Source organism: Spodoptera frugiperda, chromosome 25 (genome assembly GCF_023101765.2).
Source record: "Spodoptera frugiperda isolate SF20-4 chromosome 25, AGI-APGP_CSIRO_Sfru_2.0, whole genome shotgun sequence".
Taxonomy (NCBI): Eukaryota; Metazoa; Arthropoda; class Insecta; order Lepidoptera; family Noctuidae; genus Spodoptera; species Spodoptera frugiperda.
The window spans coordinates 18,669,877-18,690,497 of NC_064236.1; the positions used below are offsets into that span (position 1 = coordinate 18,669,877).

Here is a 20,621-nt window from a genome sequence, read left to right on the forward strand (position 1 = left end):
CTGATAGGTGTCAGGAACGTATTCTCTGAACGGCCGAAGTATAGAAAATGTATTTTACAGTTGCTGTCAGAGCTACGGATCTAGCTTTTAAAAAGTCGGTGGGCGTTTAATTCCCTTTTAGCAGAAAAACGTAGCGGCGGCGTGTAGCGTTGGCCACCCCATTGGTTTACAGCCTATTGGTGGCCACTGCTTATTCTGTATAAATTATTATTAAAATTAGGTAGGGACTTGACGAACTTGGATCGGACTTTAGTTTAGTAATATTTATTTTTATTTATTTATTTATTTTAAGGAAGGCTTACAGACTAATAACATTATTTAGATACTAACTATAGGTTTAACTTATTGCTAATAACAAGCCCCCACAATCAAAACCAATCTGGTACTACTTACTACCCCAGTACTAAAAAATTTCTTGTACATTTACGCACTTTTGACAGCATTTTGTAGTCTGTTCCACCGTTGTATTGTCTATGATAATAGCTTTCGCAACGAACCAACCAACTAATAACGTCCATGTAATCAACAGTATCGAAATCGAAAAAAAAAGCCTGTATGTATAGCGATGGTCGTAATCGCTACAGATGGGGAGTGTTTTTAATCTAAACTAATCTAAAGTAATTTTCAGGTCAGTATAGTTGTAATAGACAACGGTTTAATTAAATCGTGTATTATTTTGACCATACAACGTGTGAAAGTATCCGAACAGTGTATCGATGATTTCCTAGCGATGTACAGTGTGTATTTATTTCTGACCGGGTTATTTAGATATAAAAGTGTCGACTACAAATAACTAACACATTTGAAGACCACATATTTGAGGTAAGGAAGTTAGAATTATAATAATGATGTGGGTGTGATATCTTCAACAATCTACAAAATGTTATGTCGGAAAGATATTTATTTTTCTAATTTTACTCCCGCGTACATTCACCTGTCGTGTGTGTAACACTTTCTGTAGTCTACACTCTGTTTCGGTTGTCCTGAATACAGATTTAGATATATCTGTAATATAGTAGGTATATTTGCCGAGGTGAATAGTAGGTCGGTTTGTTAAAAAGTTGATATAATTATTTTAGTTAGAATACCAAAGTATCCCTTGTATAAAGTAATCTATGAACTGTTTATATAATTACATGGAACATCTGAAACAATTCACCACTAACATTCTTTAACACCGTAATCCAGCTAGGGGTTAATTAAAAACAAAGGTTATGTTATCTATATCTTAGTCTTGTTTACTCAGGAAGGGTATGATGTGACGATATTTGGTACCTATTTGAAGTTACTAATGATAAAATGATGAGAAAGTGTTGATAATATTAAACTTAACAATGTAATTCTCATAAATTGATTATGGTCAGAAAATGAGGCAACTGTTTTATGAGTGTTAATGGAAATTCTCTGTTGATTAAACTGTTGAATGTTGAAATGTATCATTTGAATAATTGTGAAAATAGCACACCTGCCCCTTACCCACTAAGAACATGTATCATTTATTATTTTGTGGATTTTGTTTCTTTCATTAATATCTAGTGTCACTGTTACTATGTAAAATAGATAGTTATTGTCCCATTAGGTATTATTAATCTAAGTTAAAGTGATTCATATTGTCACAAAGAAAATTTGTTTGACCCAAGACACTTATTTGGAACTGGTTTGAAAATGTATGAATGCACATACATTCAATTCAAACCAGTGATTGTTCAAACCTCTCCATATTTCAAAGTTAGCCTGAGTTCCGTACAAAAATCTTATTATATTTTGAACTAAACCATTTGTTGAACTTTGTAATTTGAATGAAAAAATAATTGTTCCATAGCAAAATTACTTGTTTATTTCAACTTATCGGCGTCAAACTCTTAGCAATTGTAAGTTGCAGAGAGAACAAGACAGAAAAATTGCTGAAATTACATTTGAAGGCTAGTTTGTTGAATAATTCGATATTTTAAACACAATTTGGTTATTTGAAATATTTGAAGAGTCCCTTGAGTGTTGAATTAATAAGAGTGAATTGAACTTACTAAGTGCCACACTCAGATAACTTAATGGTAATTTGAACTGTTCTTTTAGTACAGATTTTATATTGAAAACCAAGACTGACCGCCACACTCACAGTGATTTAATGGTTACTTAACCTAGTCCTTAGCAAATGTTTTCAATACAAAATTGTTACTAAGAAATAGTTTAATAATAATAATCATTAAATGTCTCAAAGTGAGTCAGTATGCATAAGGGCTAAGTAACCACTAAAATTGATGCTGAGTACTGTGAAAAGATAACTGTCCTGTACCTTTACCATGAGTTTGAAACAATAGTATTTGTCACCTATGGAACTCAACATTGCCATACAAAAAATATATGCCTACGCTATCCAATATCAACGAAAATTTTATTATTGTTGTAAATTCATGGTAGTGATACTAAAACCTTAACTTAAAACTTTAAAAGACATATCATTCAGAAATTTACTGCAAATAGGTTACCTAAATTAGTTTGACTAACTATAAGCGACTTTATTTCCTGGCCTTTGTACTATATCAAAAAGATGAATAGTTACTATCATCAATATCATTATTAGTTAGAAAAAACTAAAAACATTTTTGAAGTATGAAATCTTTCTTTTAAAAGAAATCCACACAGGCATAGTTGCTGGTGGAAGCTAGTTCTATATAATAGGTTGGCCCGTTACACAGATATGAAAAAAGAAGTGTTCTTAAATTACACAAATTTTTCGTCATGAACTAACAATAATAAACTAGCCCATTTTGCCCGTGACTTTGACTTTGTCTGTGTGGATTAGTGACATAGGCAGTATTTTTTTTAAAACATTATAATAGCATAGCCTTTTTTATTCAGTGAAGATACAGTTATCTAAAAGTAAAAATAATCTTTTCTCTACCTTTCTACAATATTAGTGCCTATCAAATTTAAAAGTTCAATTATTAAAATATGAAAATAATGGTTAAGGGTGAGTCTCATATTATAGAAAAAAAGAAGGTTCACTTAATTTCCTTAGTCACAGAAAAAGAATTGAAATATACTTTGTTATTATGTTTATAATTTTTTTTATTTTTTATTCTGACAACATAGATGGACAGAGTAGATACTCCCAATCTGATTAATTTTGTCACTTTCCAGGCACCTAGATAATTTTATAGGTAGTTTTCATTATTTACATCTTACATAATAAACAATAGATCTTTACTACATGAATACTTCCTTGTTTTTATCTGGTTATAGTTATGTATATTTACCTACCCTAGCTAGGTATGTGTTTGTAAACATCAAATAAAGACTTGTCTGTTCTCTGTATTTTGTTAGGTACATACACCTCATCAATCTTATTCTTTGTAGGTATTGCCTTGTCCCAATCAAGTAAACATGCTTATAATATAGTAAATATAAAAAAAAATACTCATTTCTATAATACGGCAGTTTCCAACTAGTCCAATTCAATACTTTTATCGTAATGTCAAAAACATTTCTTTTCTATGAATTTTCTATGAAATACTCTATCATGACGTCATAAGTCAAATAGCATACTTATTAAATGAAAGTACGATTATTTTGGGATATTTTATAGTATTGAAATATCAAAATAATTATAATTCATTTTTGACCTAGGAAACTACCCAATTATTTCTGTTTATTTTTCAAGTATCTTCACAAGATTAAGATATACCGTATTTAGATATACATTAAGATATACCGATAAAAATGGTGTGGCCAGGCGTAATATCGCTGCTGGGATACTCAATATACGTATTGTTCTCAATATCACAAGGGGTTTGGCAGCAGTTCAAGTGTTGCTCGTCCACAGTCCGCGCAGTTGCACATAAAATATCATATTTTTGTTTAAGATGCCTATGTTGTTCTAAACAGGAAAGAGGTCATTGTACTTTTAAAAAAAATATGCATGAAGTTGCTAACCTCACAGAGCTAGAGCTTTCTCTAGTCTGTGTTGTACTATTTTTAAAGGATAGCGGCAGATCTTTGTTCATTTTTCGTAAGATGTTAAAATATGCCTATATGAATTTGTTACCGTCTAGTAGCAAGTCTAATTGTCCCGTTGAACGCTATTTTGGCTGACGCTGTTAGGCGATTTGCTTTGCCAGCAGCACCTCGATCTATTTCTGACTTAATTGATTAGATTTATTCTCAAGATCGAGAGGCATGGTAGAATTTCTTAACATTCTTTCAATCGATATTTTTCACGCACTGCGTGGGATTTTAGGTACCTATTTCAATAAATACCTATGTAGAACAAATGTAAACAAACTAGACTGCGAAGAATGTTTGAAACATAAATTAAAATTACAGTGTAATGGTGCATCGTCCGAGAATTCTTTGTAGAGAGATAATACCTATTATCAACATAAAATATCCTTCTATCGCCCTAATTTAACCCAGAAAACAACCCTCTATGTCGTGGTGCGTATATTTATAATACAAGTATTAAGTACTGCTGTCCTTGATAACCTGAGGAAACGATAGTTGAGCCTACTTACAGACATACACCAAACGAGGCGAAACGCACTGATTATTTCGGATTGATTACAACTTAAGAAGCAAATAGAGTTTCAATCATTCGTTATATAATATCCTCAAGTTACAAAGTTATTTTATTTTATCGCAACTACATAGTCACAATACATCATTAATATACAAAATCTGAATCAATAAAAACCAAATATGATGATCTTTTTGTGGATGTGGATGTTGCATAGAGACCTGTCGCCAAGCCACTGTGTCAAGTTCTATATCTATGCGAAAGATATATCTTTTCTCACTCATAACACATTTTTATGTTTTTGGTTTATGTATAAAACTCATCTAGCTTTAGGTAAATTGGAAGATACAAACAACGAGAGTTCGATAGTCCCGACCGTGACTCAATGGATAGCCTTAACGCCCAATGTCTGGTTAACATCGAACGTTATGGTGTTTTCACTACCGTCAGCTATAGGCTCGGCCCAAGGGCGAATACATTCGAAGAAGGTCACTGAACACATTCCATGAAATTTCATGAATAGTTAGTTAGCGAGGGAAATCGTAGTGGATTGATTGCTAACTACGCCTAACTACCTATTAGCTACATGTTGCATAGTAATATTTATTATCTACTAGTCCAGGATTTGTCTATTGTCTACATATAATTATAGATTTAGTAAAAGTATTGCTAGAAATTCCTCTATTAGACTAGTACCCGTTTTCACCAACGTCTCCTATATTTTAAGAAACCCCTAAGCTAAGATAGGTGGCATTTAATGAGATTCTAGTTTTCACCAACCTATAAGTAACACCTAACCATACAAGTAAGGGGTTAGTATCACTTCACGAAAAGTAACTCAGTTAAAGCAGCTTCCCTAACATGATTTTAAGTATCTTGTTTTGTTCAGTCCAAGATGTTTTGATCCAGGATGTATGGTCATATCTAGTACATGTTCATAAAGTATTATTGAGCCCGAAGACGCATCTCACACCAGACTGGGTGCACTCGAAATTGCACATTTCCTCTTTATTCAACGCTGCCGAGTATATGTATGAGAGGCAAGTTAACGAGAAAATTGCCGCGACGCTTCAGAGTTAGTACTTTATTGAATTAACCGTAATCATGTTCGGTGTTCAGGCAACGAGTTCCTGTGCCACTTGTCAGAACGGGTGTGAGACTGTAGATAGAAGATTTCGCTCCCATGCAATTAATTCTTTCTCCTGGCCAACTCCCAACTAGGTTGGCGTTGGCACTCTAAAACCGTTTCAGCTTCAGCTGAATGTCAGTGTGTCAAGTGGAACGGAAGCCTCGACATTTTTGGTTGGACTTGCAGGCAGTCTGCTTGTTCCTCAGATGTAATGTTTTCCCAGATATTTATTGAACACGAGGAGCGGAACTATGAACATTGCTTGAAATCCGTTGGAGGTTATCGAGTTCTGTTTCCTTTCGGACATCTTTATGTTACTGTTTGTCTTTTATGTCATGTTAAGGATATTTATGTGGCAGAATTTCTGACTTTTTTTATAAGCTTTTATTTAACTTGCAATGTATGTGTAAAGTGGAAACTTGCAAATATAATTTGAAGCAGATTTCTTCAGTCAATTGAGCTGTTTTGCTTGTTTAGTTTAGTTTGCATGACCGTAAAAGCTAAGCATGAAAGTTGTTTTAAAGATTTTTATTTATCTTTGAGGCAATCTCTTGTTTTTCTCTTTTTGTTTTGTAGAACTAGTGCTGGGCCTGCTAGCACCTAGCATGAGAGTGTATGACAAAACGTAGCGTGTACTATGTAACACGAGACTCGGTTATACCTGTTTTATTCTGTACTACCTGTTATGCATGCACGGCTAAAACTATCCGAAAAACACGTACGTGTATGACCCCCATTAGAGTGCAATTGCATGCAAGTCTAAATAGTACCCGCTCCATTTTTTTTAATTATGTTTTTAATTGAAGGACTTTTCAAATGTCTACTTCAACAGCACCCGTAATGTTGGAAGCGTTTAAGCCATTCATGGAACTTGAGTACTGGTTCATTAAAGCGAGTTTATTACACATACGTCCACTTCATTAACCGCATATGGCACTGGCTACCACTACCGTCCTTCCTCGTTGAACCGCGATCTTGTAAACGCATTCAGCTTTGTGTTGATTTTATAAGATGCCGTGGGAATATTTTCGTTATCTTTTCGGTTTTTGTGTGAATTGTTGTTAAGCTTAAATCAGTGTTATAGCATAATTATACTTGGGATAACACGGATGACGGAATATTTTAATCCTTAGTATTTTCATTACTTGTATCAATTAACTCTGTACTCTCAACATTCATAAGATTGTGTTTTCACAGGAGCGGTTTTATGGTTCAGAGATATTTAGAGCCAATAAAATACGATACTTTTTAGGGAACCATTTTAAAACATTAATATTTTCGTGTACCATCGAAACTAGAAAGCTATCGGTATATCGGTAGCTTATTGTAATTCCATTCGTGTCTTACTTTCCTTGCCCTTGGCTTTACAACTCCTATGAATTCTGAATAACTAAAACACGTGAAAGTATATTATAAGTATAAAATGTAGGTAAGTATCTTCTAAATCACCATTTAAACGTTACGATCGTTTTTATTGGAATCGTACGTTGGTTACTGGAATTCCAGCCTCAAAATAAAATGTATGTATGTAGGGAAGCATTGAATATAACTAAAACAGTTTCCAATTTGCAGTCACATATTCAGTGGCGTAGCGTAGGGGGGGGGGGGGGCACATTTTAGGGGGCGGCAAAATTTAACAATAAATAATAAAAATATTTTGTAAATATTTGAACCATTTTATATTTTTATCGCAACTACAGTCGACTCTGTCTAAAGGTTCTCTCTGTAAAGGTTCTCGCTGTCTTGAGGATCCAGGATACATTCGTTAAAGGTTTTGGGCAATTCCCCTACTCTTTAATTCTCGAGGGACCAATCACAATTTGGTCTTTTAAGCGCTGCTTTTAAATTAACGACTGATATTAAATGCATGCAGAAGTATAAAAAGTTCTTAAATTTATGTTTATTTTTCAATGTTTTCTAACGCGCAACGTAAGCGATCAGTGTAAGAGCGCAGCGTAAGCACGTAACGCGCAAGGAGACATTTTACTTAATCGGCGGAGAAAGTAGTGGGGATGGAACCTTTAACGAGTGGTCCTGCCCCGTGAGGGAACCTTTAGACAGAGTCGACTGTACAAATTTGGACCGATTAAAAGGAGCCTACTCTTTAGGCGTAGTCCCGAAGGGCAGCCGACACTCACGCTACGCCACTGCACATATTGTAATCAGTAAAACGCGTATTGTATGTAGATATAGCATAATCTATCTAGCTTTATAAAGTAGAAACTGAGGATGTGGCGGAGATAGCACTCAAATAATAACTATCCTGTTGCAGTATTATCGGCACCTAGAAAGTGCTCGATGATTGAAGTTTACGAGTCGCAGCAGTGATGGCTTGTTTTAGTCCGTCCTCCAATTATATTTCCTACATTAGCAATGGGTTATTTGGTCCACTCGGTGACCTTAATAGCTTAGTGCCAGTGTGTCTGCGTGTGGTAGGTTTGGTCCCTGCATTAATGGAGTTTATTCGTAAGTCATGTACCATCACGTTACACGTTTATTGTATCTAAACATGTAGGTTATAGGTACAGCAAGAATATCAAAGAATTTTATACTGAAGTGTATGTAGGTTTACATTGTAGATAAGAAACCTGAATGTTTCTGTATTTGAGGCCATCGGTTTACGTCTTCTACTAACTTAACTATAATGTGGTGTTCACTTTTACGCATAAGTTTGAAATGACAGTAAGTGGCCATTGATAGAAAAGCTGAAGATAAGAAAGTGTGACAAAAGCGTGTTACGTACAACCGACTTACGATGTTGGTGTTACTAAAAGTTTATTTCCAGAAACATTTGCTAAGTATGTACATGTTTACTCGTACTAACAACACACTGGTATGTTGATCACTTGTACGAATATTTGCTTATTATATTAAATTTTATTATATGAACTTTATAGAGATAGAGATTATACGAACACACATAATTTATGCCTTTGAACCATTCTCAAGATCGATGGTATCCATACCGTCCAAAACAGGTCTCGCTCTAAGCCTGTTCGGGTTACACAGGACCTAGTATGATGTTTACATTCCCATGTAGGGAATGTAAACTAAACTAAGCTTTAACTTCCATCATATATTGTATCTCGCCATAAAAGCATGCTGGTTAACAGCACTCCCCATTGGTCCTTCATACCATTTTGGCGATGGCTCGAATTTGTTCGGCATAATAATAAAATAAAAACGTCTGAAGAAAGTGTTGATACGATAAACTGGTGATGCGTACGATTTGCAGTCAGCAGTGTTCGGACTCGCCTATCCAGGGTGTCAAGTTTAGTCTGAGTCCACTTAAGTATATCAAAAGAATACATCAGAACCGGCATGACCCAACCGTTATAGGCTCGCGCCTTGTTTCCGCCTGATAATGAACTATATGAAAAATAAAACCGTCTGAAGAAAGTGCTAAGTTATTGTTTTGAATCTAAAGAGGAACAAACATTAATTACCGTTACATCAGCTTGTCTATTACATTAGAATCGATTATGTAGGAACTGTAGGATGTTTTGCAACACTGTACTTAATTGGTCGTTCCTAACCTAGTATGTGAGCGTCTTACATTATCTAACATGAAAATGTAGCGAAATGCAGTATGAAAACGAGGACAACATTATAATTGTACATTGAAATGAAGTCACTGACTGACTGCCTCGTTGGTCGAGTGGTCGCAAGTGCGACTGCCGGACAAGGGGTCTCGGGTTCGATTACCGGGTCGGGCAAAGTATCACTGGGCTTTTTCAGTTTTTCGAAAATTTCTCAGTGGTAGCACGAAGTCTGGAATTGTGTCAAGTATATGGCAATAGGCTCACCCCCTATTACATTGGATTTATAACACAAATGGTGAAAAGTAGGTGTACATTGTATAGCGGCATTACGTGTCGTAATGAGCACTTCTCACTACCCCTTCGGGGATAAGAGGCGTGACGTTTCGTTGCGTTGAAATGAAGTCAAAATTGGAGTCAGCGCGACCAGAATTCGCGGATAATAACAGATCTTGTGACTAGCTACATGGGCTTAGTCTTATGTCTAAATAAAACTATTGTGTACACATTGGAACTCGCCAATATCTCGACTCGTTTTGAAAGAAGCTCATCAGTATAGGTTATTATAATTTGGGCTGTGCATAAAGAATACAGGGAAAACTGTGATGGTTGAACTATCAAGAATTAGTTAGTATTTTTTTCGTTCTTTCTTTTTTATCAATATAGCTACTTCTATAACGTTTCACTAACGCCATTCCTTCACCCACTGCTGTAAATTAGTTAGGGGCGAGTTTTTTACCTTATTGTACAATTACTAACTTGTTTATTAGGTCAATGTTATGCCTGGTACCCCGAGTCGAGAAGACAGTGGGTGCTTTTCATAGTTTGCTGTCGAACATTAGGGTCCACGAGAAGAAGTTCACCGCCTTTACGTGGTTGTTGTGCCATTGATAACCGCCTTTACGGAGCGCCTACTTGGTCAACTAGACTGTCAGGCGTCGGACGCTGTATAGCGAAAATTATTCGTGTACAACGGTAAATGGCCATCCGTGTCGCACGAGGATACCGAATGGTGTCAGGCCCACTCAGGTGCTGACTGGGCATGGTTGCTTCGATGAGTACCAGTACCTGAATAGGTATGGGAGGTAACCTGGATTCCGCACAGCTTATTATGAAAAGCTAATGTTAATTCGTGAAACCTCTTCATGAAAATCACTTAAATCGCATTTTACTATAGTGAGCCTTGATGGAATGTGGTAGCCCCGAGGTTTGAGACACCCGCTTCCCATGCATGAGAGTCACGATAAACTAATAAAAAACGTTAAAACAATAACATCGAATAAAAACGGATCTGGTTTGAAGTAGACAGATACCGAGCTTGATATTTGGATGAAAGCCAAGATTGAAAATAAATAAATTTGAATAATATCAATTTCTTACTGATACTGACTGATTTATAGGTGATGTTTGTTCTATGTATCACTACGATAACTGCTTAGTATGAATGTCACGTTTTTAGATTATTATGTAAATCATGTTTGATATAAAATTTTCTAAAATCTAATTAAGAAATACATAAGTTTTCTTGAAGTTAGTACTAGGCACTTTTTTTATAAAACCCGATATTAAAGTGGTATTTTCGCAAATAGATATAAGAACGTGGGAGTGTGGCTTCGTGAATCATTTTTACACTCACTTGTATTTTGCCGTTTCGTCTATTTTAGGACAGTGAAACATGAATTGTAGAAATAAATTTGTATAGTATATAATTGTATAAAGTCACCTTTATACTTTTTAGGGTTCTTTGTTCACAACGTGCATGATTATTAAGTTTTTTGTGATATAATTAGTCATCTTTCATTAAAGTAAACAATTCTCGTGTGTGGTAAATAGAACACGCTGATGACCCCACGCGACTACGTAGTACCAATTATAATGTTTACAGTTTATCTCTTCTATGCCACTACGAAACTATTAGACGGATGATTACGTATCGATCATATAGGGTTATCTTCCTTAGGCACTCAATATGCCTACCGACATATAAAAATTAGGAGAGTCCTGCTTTGTGCCAATGTTTTAAAGCTATTTTTATGTATAGATATACCTTTGTTATGGGTATTCTGTATTAGTGTATGGAAATAGAAGTTGGTGGACTATTTCTAGAGACGAATATGTACCTTATTTTTAAATTAAATATATATTTTTTATTAAATATCTCAAGTAAATAAATGATAATATGCAACACGTTATTTGTCATAGTTTCACATATTTGACGATGTATTCAAACTATTAATTAACATTATTACAAAATTTCGCTCTGTCTGTATGTTTTCATACAAATCAAGTTAGAAAATAAAGTATCAACAGTATATTGTGGCAGTTCATTGTTGCACTATGGGACTCCTATATAAAAAGGTTTGCTATATTATTGCTATGGATGGAGATTACTCCACGCTACGCTGGTGGATTGAACCAGGTTCACGATTTCGAGAGAACGCTGCTGCCCAATTCTGTCACATATTTTATGTAATTTTTTATTTAGCTTCTACGTCACACGGATAATGTTTGGACTATGACTTGTGTAAAAAGTAAGCACCATCACGGCGCTCCGTGCAGTCGAGTACAGACCGTAACAAACACTTTCTAATATTAATGAATATGTCATAACAGACTTGTTAGCGTTCAAGCAATGTTTTTGTACGTCTGTGTGAGATTATAGTCTGCTAGTCTCTTGTCTAGAAGCATTGGACTGGCTTTTGTCTATGAGTAATTAAGTGGCTATAGCATTAGATATCCCATCTAAGTATTATCATGACGTTTTCACCTTATGGTTTTATATAATCCTATTAAACATCTTCATAATTCACGGTTAGTATGTGGATAGATACATAATTATTTAATTATTTATTTATGTAGGACAATACTGAACAGTCCTTCGTTAGCTACATTAACTTGCACTTGACAGTTAGACTTCAACTTATTCGAACATTTTTTATCTGTAATTACAGCGGTGAAAGCAATGCGTTTTATAGATTTACATATAATTTTATTCGTTTGGCTGGTAAACACACTTGTAATCCGCGCCCAGCACGCCATATTTGAATTTAAATGTGGGAAATTCCTCACGATTCTCATAGCAATTGGCCATGTTGGGCGTAATGAAAAATGACGATATATTTCTTAGAACTGTTGTCAGACTTAACACGTTGCATGTGACCAATGTATGCAATTACTTGTGAGCATGACGTTGATCTCTATTACAATGACAGCTTGTTCACTAAAATCTGTGAAGTTACGTTATAACTATTACATGTATTAAAAAACTTGAACGACTTAGAAGCGACCATAAAAACTGAATTAGTAATAATCATAAGTTTAAGTCAATCCTTAAATTTTCATCTGATCTGAGTCTTACTTCCATAAATAGTTGGACACTTCCAGTGGGCAGAGATAATGTGAAGACATTGACTCACTCTCGTCCGGTGCCATAATACACACGCTTCCATAGTTCCATATGCCATGTACTGCGCAAGTGTTTTATTGTTCCACTGGCCACCTTTTTTTTTTTTTTTTTATATGTTTATTTACATTTGTTCTCCACGGACTCTTGGTCCGTGCCCTTGTCATACAATTTGTGTTTCTTTTTACAATAAATTTTATCAATATGGTATCTACCTTACGCACTACAATTAAACACAACTATTAGATTATAACTACAAAAATACTTATGATTAACATATTTGTTTTTTTTTTTATCCACTAAATTAAATTTACCGGCGGCTCTGCCAAGTCAGTCCACCGGCGCGCTGGGAGAGCCGACCTGCCCCAGCAGAAGGCACTCGTTCACGGGTATGACGTGTGTGTCAGCAATTGATCCGGTCAACCATTTTGTTGGGAACGGAACAACCCAACACACAGCGCCACCGACTGTAGGACATTTATGTGTGCATGACGCCTCAACCCCTGTCGGGTGGGCTGACTTCAACAGAGCTTACAGAAGTCAAAGAGTTTACAATTATATAATTATGTATATAGCAGTTATGTATTTATTTACGATTTCCGCATACACATTACCTCCCACTATATAAATTTTTATTTTAGTCCAAGGAACATTTCTCACCCAAAAGCGCCCCCAGAACTGCCGCGTCTCTGTGTTTGATGGCCATTTTCAGGTTGTAGTCCATTATCCTATGGTCGCTCTCTTCAGCAGCCCTTCTGATCAATTTGCTTATCGCGTCATCACAGTTGTCCGTGTAGTAGATGCAACTATGTGTGTGACGCGATATTGCAACTACTGCATGTGGTACGCTGTCATGAATTTTCTGCCTCTTTGTTGCTGTGTTCACAACTACCACCTTCGCGGACGAAAGCCCCTGAGCCTCGTGTATAGTGAGAATGCGTGATCCCTCGCCCGACCCGTATCCCTGGTTCTTAAGGGATTCCTTTTCTGCCTGGGTGTGTACCAGGTATAAGGTGTCGGGGAGTGATTTTGGGATCATCGCTCCCGAGAATCTTTTTGTCTCCAGGGATCTCACGCCCGACCTGGACGAGTATATGCCACTGTAAACTGTGTTGAGGGCATAGGCCACGTCCATTGGATTCCTGTGGGTACACAGCAACTCCTGACTTATGGGTGTGATATGTGTAGGGCGGCCGTAGTGGAGAGGGAAGAGGTTGTCACGATCAATGAACGGGAGCTGATTAATGTCACCAATTAGCAGGACCTCCTTGGCTAAAGTTATTCGGGCAGCCATCACCACCGCTCCAAAGTGGTTCATAAGAGCCTCGTCTACCATTAGTCGAGTGCAGCTCTCTCGCCCCTTCAAGCCGTTTACTAAGATGGACGCCATTGTTCGAACCCTAGATTTGACTAGTAGTCCCCCAAATCGGCAAGATAGTTTGCCTCTGAGGTCATTTGCTGCTTCAGTTGTTGTGGTGACAATTAAATCTTTGTCCGCATCAAATTGATCCACTATCCAAGTCGTTTTACCGCATCCAGGGACCCCGTTCGTCCAGTGAAACCTCGGAGTGCACCAGCTCTCAAAGGTTATGCCGTCCGGTCCGGATTCCGATATGGATTTTGCCATTTCTAATATCCCATCGTCTAGCATAATCCTGGTACACTTGGCAACCACCACTAGGGAATCGTTGGGGGGAGTTTTAAACTTCACTACTCCGCATCGATTTGATTCCTTCTCGTCGAGAGACACAAATCCTGCAGTGGCGTTGTAAGCTGCCATACTACGACTTATAGAGGTTCCTCTCAGCACTCTCGATGTATTATTGTCGTATATGACTGCTTCTGCTGCTTCGAGTCTATCGTCCAGTATCAGCTCGTTACCCTGCAGATAAGTCTGCAGGATGGCTTCGCAATTCCGCAAGTTAACCTGTTTAGTTGCTTCTATTACTGCGACAAACTCGAGAAAAGCGTTTATGAGATGGTCTCTGGGAGTGGTGGCTTGTCGAAGCTTCGGTGGACAAACGTGGCCCATAGCTGCTCTTGTTGGGGATGACCTAGAATGAGCAGACTGTATTTGAGCGGGACAGCTCTCCGATCTATGAGTGGACTTGGATGCATTTTTCCTGAAAGGTGACGCAATGAGTCCGGTTACTGAGCATATGGATGTTGTTATTGCCCACATTCTGCCTCGGGACTGTAGTTTTTTATTTTCCCTTTCGGTGGCCCGCTGTTGTTGTTGCAGAGCGCTCTGTTGCAAATATTGTTGCTGTAAACGCTCTGAGCCGCTTGGAGAATCCACCCTTAGCTGGCGCTGAACTGACCTCTTGAGGAAGCTCAAATCTTCCCCCCTGTCCTCGTACACGATGACCTCATGATGTTCTGAGGCCCTAATACAGCCCATAAGGTCTGCCGTTTTCCCTTTTTCATAAGCCACCACTGCAGCGTCTACGCTAATTATTCTGGAATGTATGCCTTCTACGTCTCCCCACTCACCCACGCCTGACAGCACCCCACATGCTTGTGCAAAACAAGTTATAGAGTCGACGCTGGAAAACATTGCGATTGTTTTATTGCGTGTTCGCAACAATCGACAGCTTCGACCCAACAGTTTCATGTCTGGTAGTGCGTCATAGACTTTGCGTCGCATGCTTGTTCTGGATGTGCTGCCATTGATCAGGGAGGCTAGGCCCGGTGAAATAGTGAGCCATTTGCTATTCCTTTTTTCGCAGAAGGCTATCCCTAGTCTTTCGCTGCTGGTGTTCATGAATAGGGCCACACCTCGCAACCGTATTCCTTTGGTGCCGCGTTCTCCATGTAGGAGTATTTGCTTCTCATTGATTATGAGCGGCTCATTAGTACGAGGGGTCTCGGGTACTGCCGTGGCAGTTGTTAATTGATTCTCCAAGGTGGCTATTTGGTGTCTATTATTTAATGTGCTGTTTCTTTCAGCTGCCCTGCTAAAGATAGTGGCCACTGGCCACCTTACAGGCCTTGTGGTTGTGGACCTGACCAAAGAAAGAAGCCAAACGTCCTTCATGTGACTTCTATGTTAAACGTTAAAGGAAATGTGCAATTATCTCAATATGAATAGAATAAGCAAAACAGGATATTATATAAAATTGTTCAATAATCATTTTAATGATAATGATCTTCATTTACGTACATTATTATTTCTAGCGTCTTAGTTGGTCGTCCAGCTAGGCAGGCAGGCAGGATGATCAACGTAATTAACGGAGCAATTAATTTAATCAACCTGCTAAGGAATGATGTTTTATTAAATCTATTGTAATTGCAAACTACGATGTGTTAGAACTTTGCTGATTATTCTTTTAGTGCATAAAAACATTATTTTCAGATTCAAATACCTATGTTACACGGCATTAAACTGCTCCTTTAATTCGTGTTACCGGGCTCTATTCCCCACAGTCCGATTAGATGCTTAATGATCATTGAGACGTTGAATTATTATCATTAGCCCGATCTATAACTTGGCGCTGACTTCATTGGTGACGATGCAAGGGATATCGCCCACTCAAGGTGGCAGCAATCAGTATCACTTCGTGTCGAGACGTCGTGTCTCCTCCGTGACCGATTCCGAGTAGGCGGTCGCCGGTTCGGTGACGTCATATGATTATTTCGATACCACGATTAGACAGGCCGCCAAAAAACCTAAAGGGTATATCGGTCAGTCATTGCAAATACCTCTGAGTATGCAGTTAATGCAGTATTCGGGGTGAGGAATGGCATCCCCTAATCTGCTCGCAGCTGAATGGTACACGCTCGGTACACGCCATCGTGTACTCGTGTATGACAAACCACTTGCGTCCAGCAGTGATTGCTCTATAATCATCATTATTGCCGATTGACGATACCACCGCTTTATTGTTCTATACGCGCTCTCCTCTTTAGTATTGACGGGCTCGCAATCCGTTCCACTCAGTTGACTTTACGTCGCGCTCGGGATGATGACTCGATGTTTTTCTTGTTTATAATTATTTCCATGTTTTACTAACGCAATCTTTTATCACTTATGGTGTAAGTATGTGTTTTTTCGAATTACAATGTGGTTAGAAACTGAAAGTGTTGCTGGTTGCCAGTGCAATTTGCTATTTGACTAGTAGATATGTACTTGTATTTCGTTGCTAAGATCTAAATACAACGTAACACAAATCATCGACCTTCCCAAAGGATAGTTATCATAGATTCACATTCAATTACAAATCGTACGTAATAGAGTAACTTTCCTTCCTCTTACCTGCGATACTTTCTTAAAATTTACACTTTGTAATAAATGTGTACATGTTAATTGGTCTCAAAAAACTCTAATTAGAATTGTTTGAATGCAAATACACAGCATATTGCACATCACATAGAACATAACAAACGAAAATGAAACTAATTACAGCATTGGAGAGTTTAATTTGGAGTGTATAATTGTTCGCCTAATAAGCCCAGCGTAACGGTCGGCGCACATTATACGCCTAATTACTGCGTTTTGCATAATTAAAAAAATATAACGATTCCCTCACCTGGCTCGTAGGTCTGGTGGTCACAGGCGCAATTGCTACTCACGAGATTTAGGGTTTGTTTGCGACGTTTCTTATAATGTTTACGGCACGAAATTTATGTCTAAACACCTGATAATGTCCCTCTTATATTTTTGTTACAAGAACAAAACTGTCAAGAGGCACTATGTTTGTTTTATATATTCAAGAAGAAACATTATTCTAAATTCTAGTGGTTAAGTTGTATAGTTTGGGTCCGCAGTGCAACACTATTGTTGGGCCATGGGAATGTTTTTGTTTACCAAACAAAGAATCTGCAAGCAATTAATTTCGACATAAATGTTTCATCAATAACCATTATTCTTGGAATACTCGTAGGTACAACAAGTCTCAGATTAAAGATGCTTGCGCAAATTACGTGCCACATTTAGTTCAGAATTGGCTTAACAATTCGCGTGAACGGTGCCATGACTAACATAGTACATGAACACAGATAAGGGGTACAACACATAAATATACTTTTGTATTGTCTCAAATAACGCGTAACTGTTTGATATTTACAAAGTAATTTTTTAGTGTTTTGCAGAAGTTGATAAACATCAATCATCATCATTGTTCGGAAAGAGACCTTTTATCGCAGTGACAATGTATCTAATAAATATTTAGAATGCGCAATTATGTTGCAATTTAGGTAATTATTTGATCAAAAGAAATATTTGAAATAATGAACTATTTCTTTTTACGTAAATAAAAACTAGTTCATAATGCAACAATGCACGATTCACAGTTCACACCAATTACAACATAGGTACCTACCTACCCATTTGAATAAAAAATTGTGTACAAGACACTAAGGGAAGTAGACCCGTTAACCATTGGAATACTAAAACGAATTTCAATAACTAGTCAAAAGCCTCTCCCTGAAAGGAATTGCAAAGGAGTTGGTACCGACTTGTAGATAGTGTTTAGTATGTGCATCATCTTAAGTGTGTTGACCCATAAAGGGAGCAGAGGGCTAGGTGTATTGTTTCAATTACTGTATCCGATGACATACTGCGTTCTTGTCTTAGTCTTCGTGAGAGAACTGATAAACTGTGCCAACTGCCAATGTATATTGTTCAATAACTGGATTTAACATGTCAATTGAATTGAATTCATTAAGCTTTGTCTAGCCTGTAAGTAGCTTTGCACAATTGTCTTTGATAATAACAGGCGCGGATGTTGTTTCTGTTGCTACTACTTGGTGGGTGTTATTATGAGCAGATTTATTTTTGGTCCTTCGTCTAATGCTTCACAAACGTTGAGCAATGTGTTTATGAACATCAATAAGTGTGATGTGAAAAGACTTACTAGCGAATAATATTTGTAATGAACAACGGAAGTGTTTTCCTCCAAACTGATGAATATCATTATTTAGTGAGTGGTGAGTAGTACCTTACGCATCGTAGTTCCTTGTTTTATTTTGGCACGTTGTGTTCTTGATGCCAGAAATAGAAAGCGTACTTTCGTGTTTGAATGGGAAGCTAGGTTCACTGATATTAGACGTAGTTCACATTTCCACACCTAGATTTTACTACGTAGGTGTTTTGAAGCTATGCAGGTATTAATAGTGTTCAGAATTTCTTACGATCTCGACCTCGTTTCTCGGGCTTTAATTACTCCGAAGTTTCTTGTGCGAGATTTTAAGTCTTAATTTTCAGTACGGATAAAGCTAGCTTTAACTTCTTTAAGATTTCCTTTACTTGTATGTTGATTTTAAGTAATAATTTAATGTTAAAAAATTATTAAACTCTTTTTCAAACCGTTCACATGTTTTTTTATAGTATGAGTCAGAATAGTATTGAAGGGTATTTTTTACGCTTCGCTTTTTCGACAAATCTAAACATAAGCTGAAATGTAATTAATTTCTGAATTACATAAGTCAGTATCTAAATTCACCATGACTATCTGTGGTATCTTAAACCTTTAAATCTATGCTAATCATTTATATATAAGTTTTCTACGCATCAATCAGGTATTGACGACGCATCTGTAAATTTCCTCGTATCTTGTGGCAGTCCTTGTTTCTGTCAATGGCTCTCATAGGCTTGGGAGTATTTTTTTTTTCGAAAAGTGATAATTAAAATAGACTAAACCTACAACTCATTCACTAGTAGCATGTCTTGGCATGTATGTATATCTGGGTTTCACACATATTTAATTAATTTGTCTCATTTGTCTGTTTTCCTATGATATGTCAATTGATTTATTTTCGTTGACATTTGTATATGAGTAACATGGGAATCGAACATTTTATGCGACGACCATTTCTGAAAGTAAATACAATATTACTTCGAAGATTTAGTAGTAGTATAAACAAAGAAACCCTGTTACTATTCAGCACCGACAAGCGAACAATTTGTAGATTCTGCATTGGACGTTGTCAGTTTGTTTAATCATGTGGATTGAATCGGCAAGGGCCTCGGAGAGTGGTGTGGGTTAGGAAGTTGCATTGGCGTCCCTAGCCATTCAGCGTCCGCAGACAGGCCAACCGGAATGTACCGGGCTTCATGGATGCGCTGCAGCATCATATCTACGGGTCGTTGATATGTGAATGAACCCATCACATTACGGTGCACTTTGCACTATTATGAGCAGCTAATATGCTCATAATAACTAATTATAGCCCATGCGTCCGCTAGCGTATTACTCATGATACAATTATATAGGTACAGCGTAAGAGTCGAGCGTTGATATACGTGATAGATTGCGTTAGTGCACAGTTCGCTCCGTTATCGCCAAGTCGTGTCTGAACCGCGAGAGGTGATGTACTGCATCAAGCCCTCGGCGGTCTCGGTTGCCTCTGTCAAGTGACGATTGGACTTGGGCTTCTTATTGTGGAATTTTATTAAATTGGTGACATTTGACTGATAAATCTAATTAATAAATTCTTTATAACGTACCCGTATAATGTGCAGTAACTTCTTTCGAAATAAATGAATTCTCATGAAGAAAATAAAATATTAGTAGATATTAATTTCTGGATCGATTTTTTGTGAGAAAGAGGAATTTTGTGATTTAGTAGTTCGGTGAGTGAAGTGAACTAGCATATTGTTTTATTTAGGCTTTACTGGCGTATTATATGGGATGTATTGTTCTGAACCAAGGCAAAGGGCCTTCAAAGAGGGTGCTTGAAGGAGAGGAGGGGAATTGGGAGCAAAAGAAATTCATTAGAAGCATCGGGTTTATTGTATGGAATTTCGATGTTATTGTTACCGAGTTTATAAGACAGCGTGTGCCTCATATTCTCATTGATAAGTGGCTGGGATGTGTGGGAGCATCCACGTGCATTGCGTGCGTCAGTTTGTATTATCGTACGGTTTCAAATTGATATCTCTCGCTACCTTCAATTATACCGGAAGGATGATTTTAGAATGTTTACAAATTGTGTGACTAAGGTTTTGTTAGGGGTTTAACATTTTTGAGTAGTGACTTCTGGATGGTCAGATTTACAATTCTCCTTATGATAAGGCAATTTAGTTTTATATTTGAC

The 20,621-nt window shown here is 37.2% G+C and overlaps 1 protein-coding gene across 27 annotated transcripts in view; it reads left to right on the plus strand.

The window, feature by feature from the left end:
* Positions 1-509: 509 nt before the first annotated feature.
* LOC118265761 (F-actin-monooxygenase Mical) overlaps positions 510-20,621 on the plus strand; it is a 92,324-nt gene continuing 72,212 nt past the window's right edge. For 12 of the 27 annotated variants that reach the window (XR_007707006.1, XR_007707012.1, XR_007707007.1 and 9 more), the window contains exon 1: positions 579-822. The gene's annotated coding sequence lies outside the window, so the exon portion shown is untranslated. Of the gene's footprint in view, positions 823-19,838; positions 20,158-20,621 lie in introns of those variants that run through there. The other 15 variants (XR_007707002.1, XR_007707000.1, XR_007707004.1 and 12 more) reach the window with 5 other exon arrangements.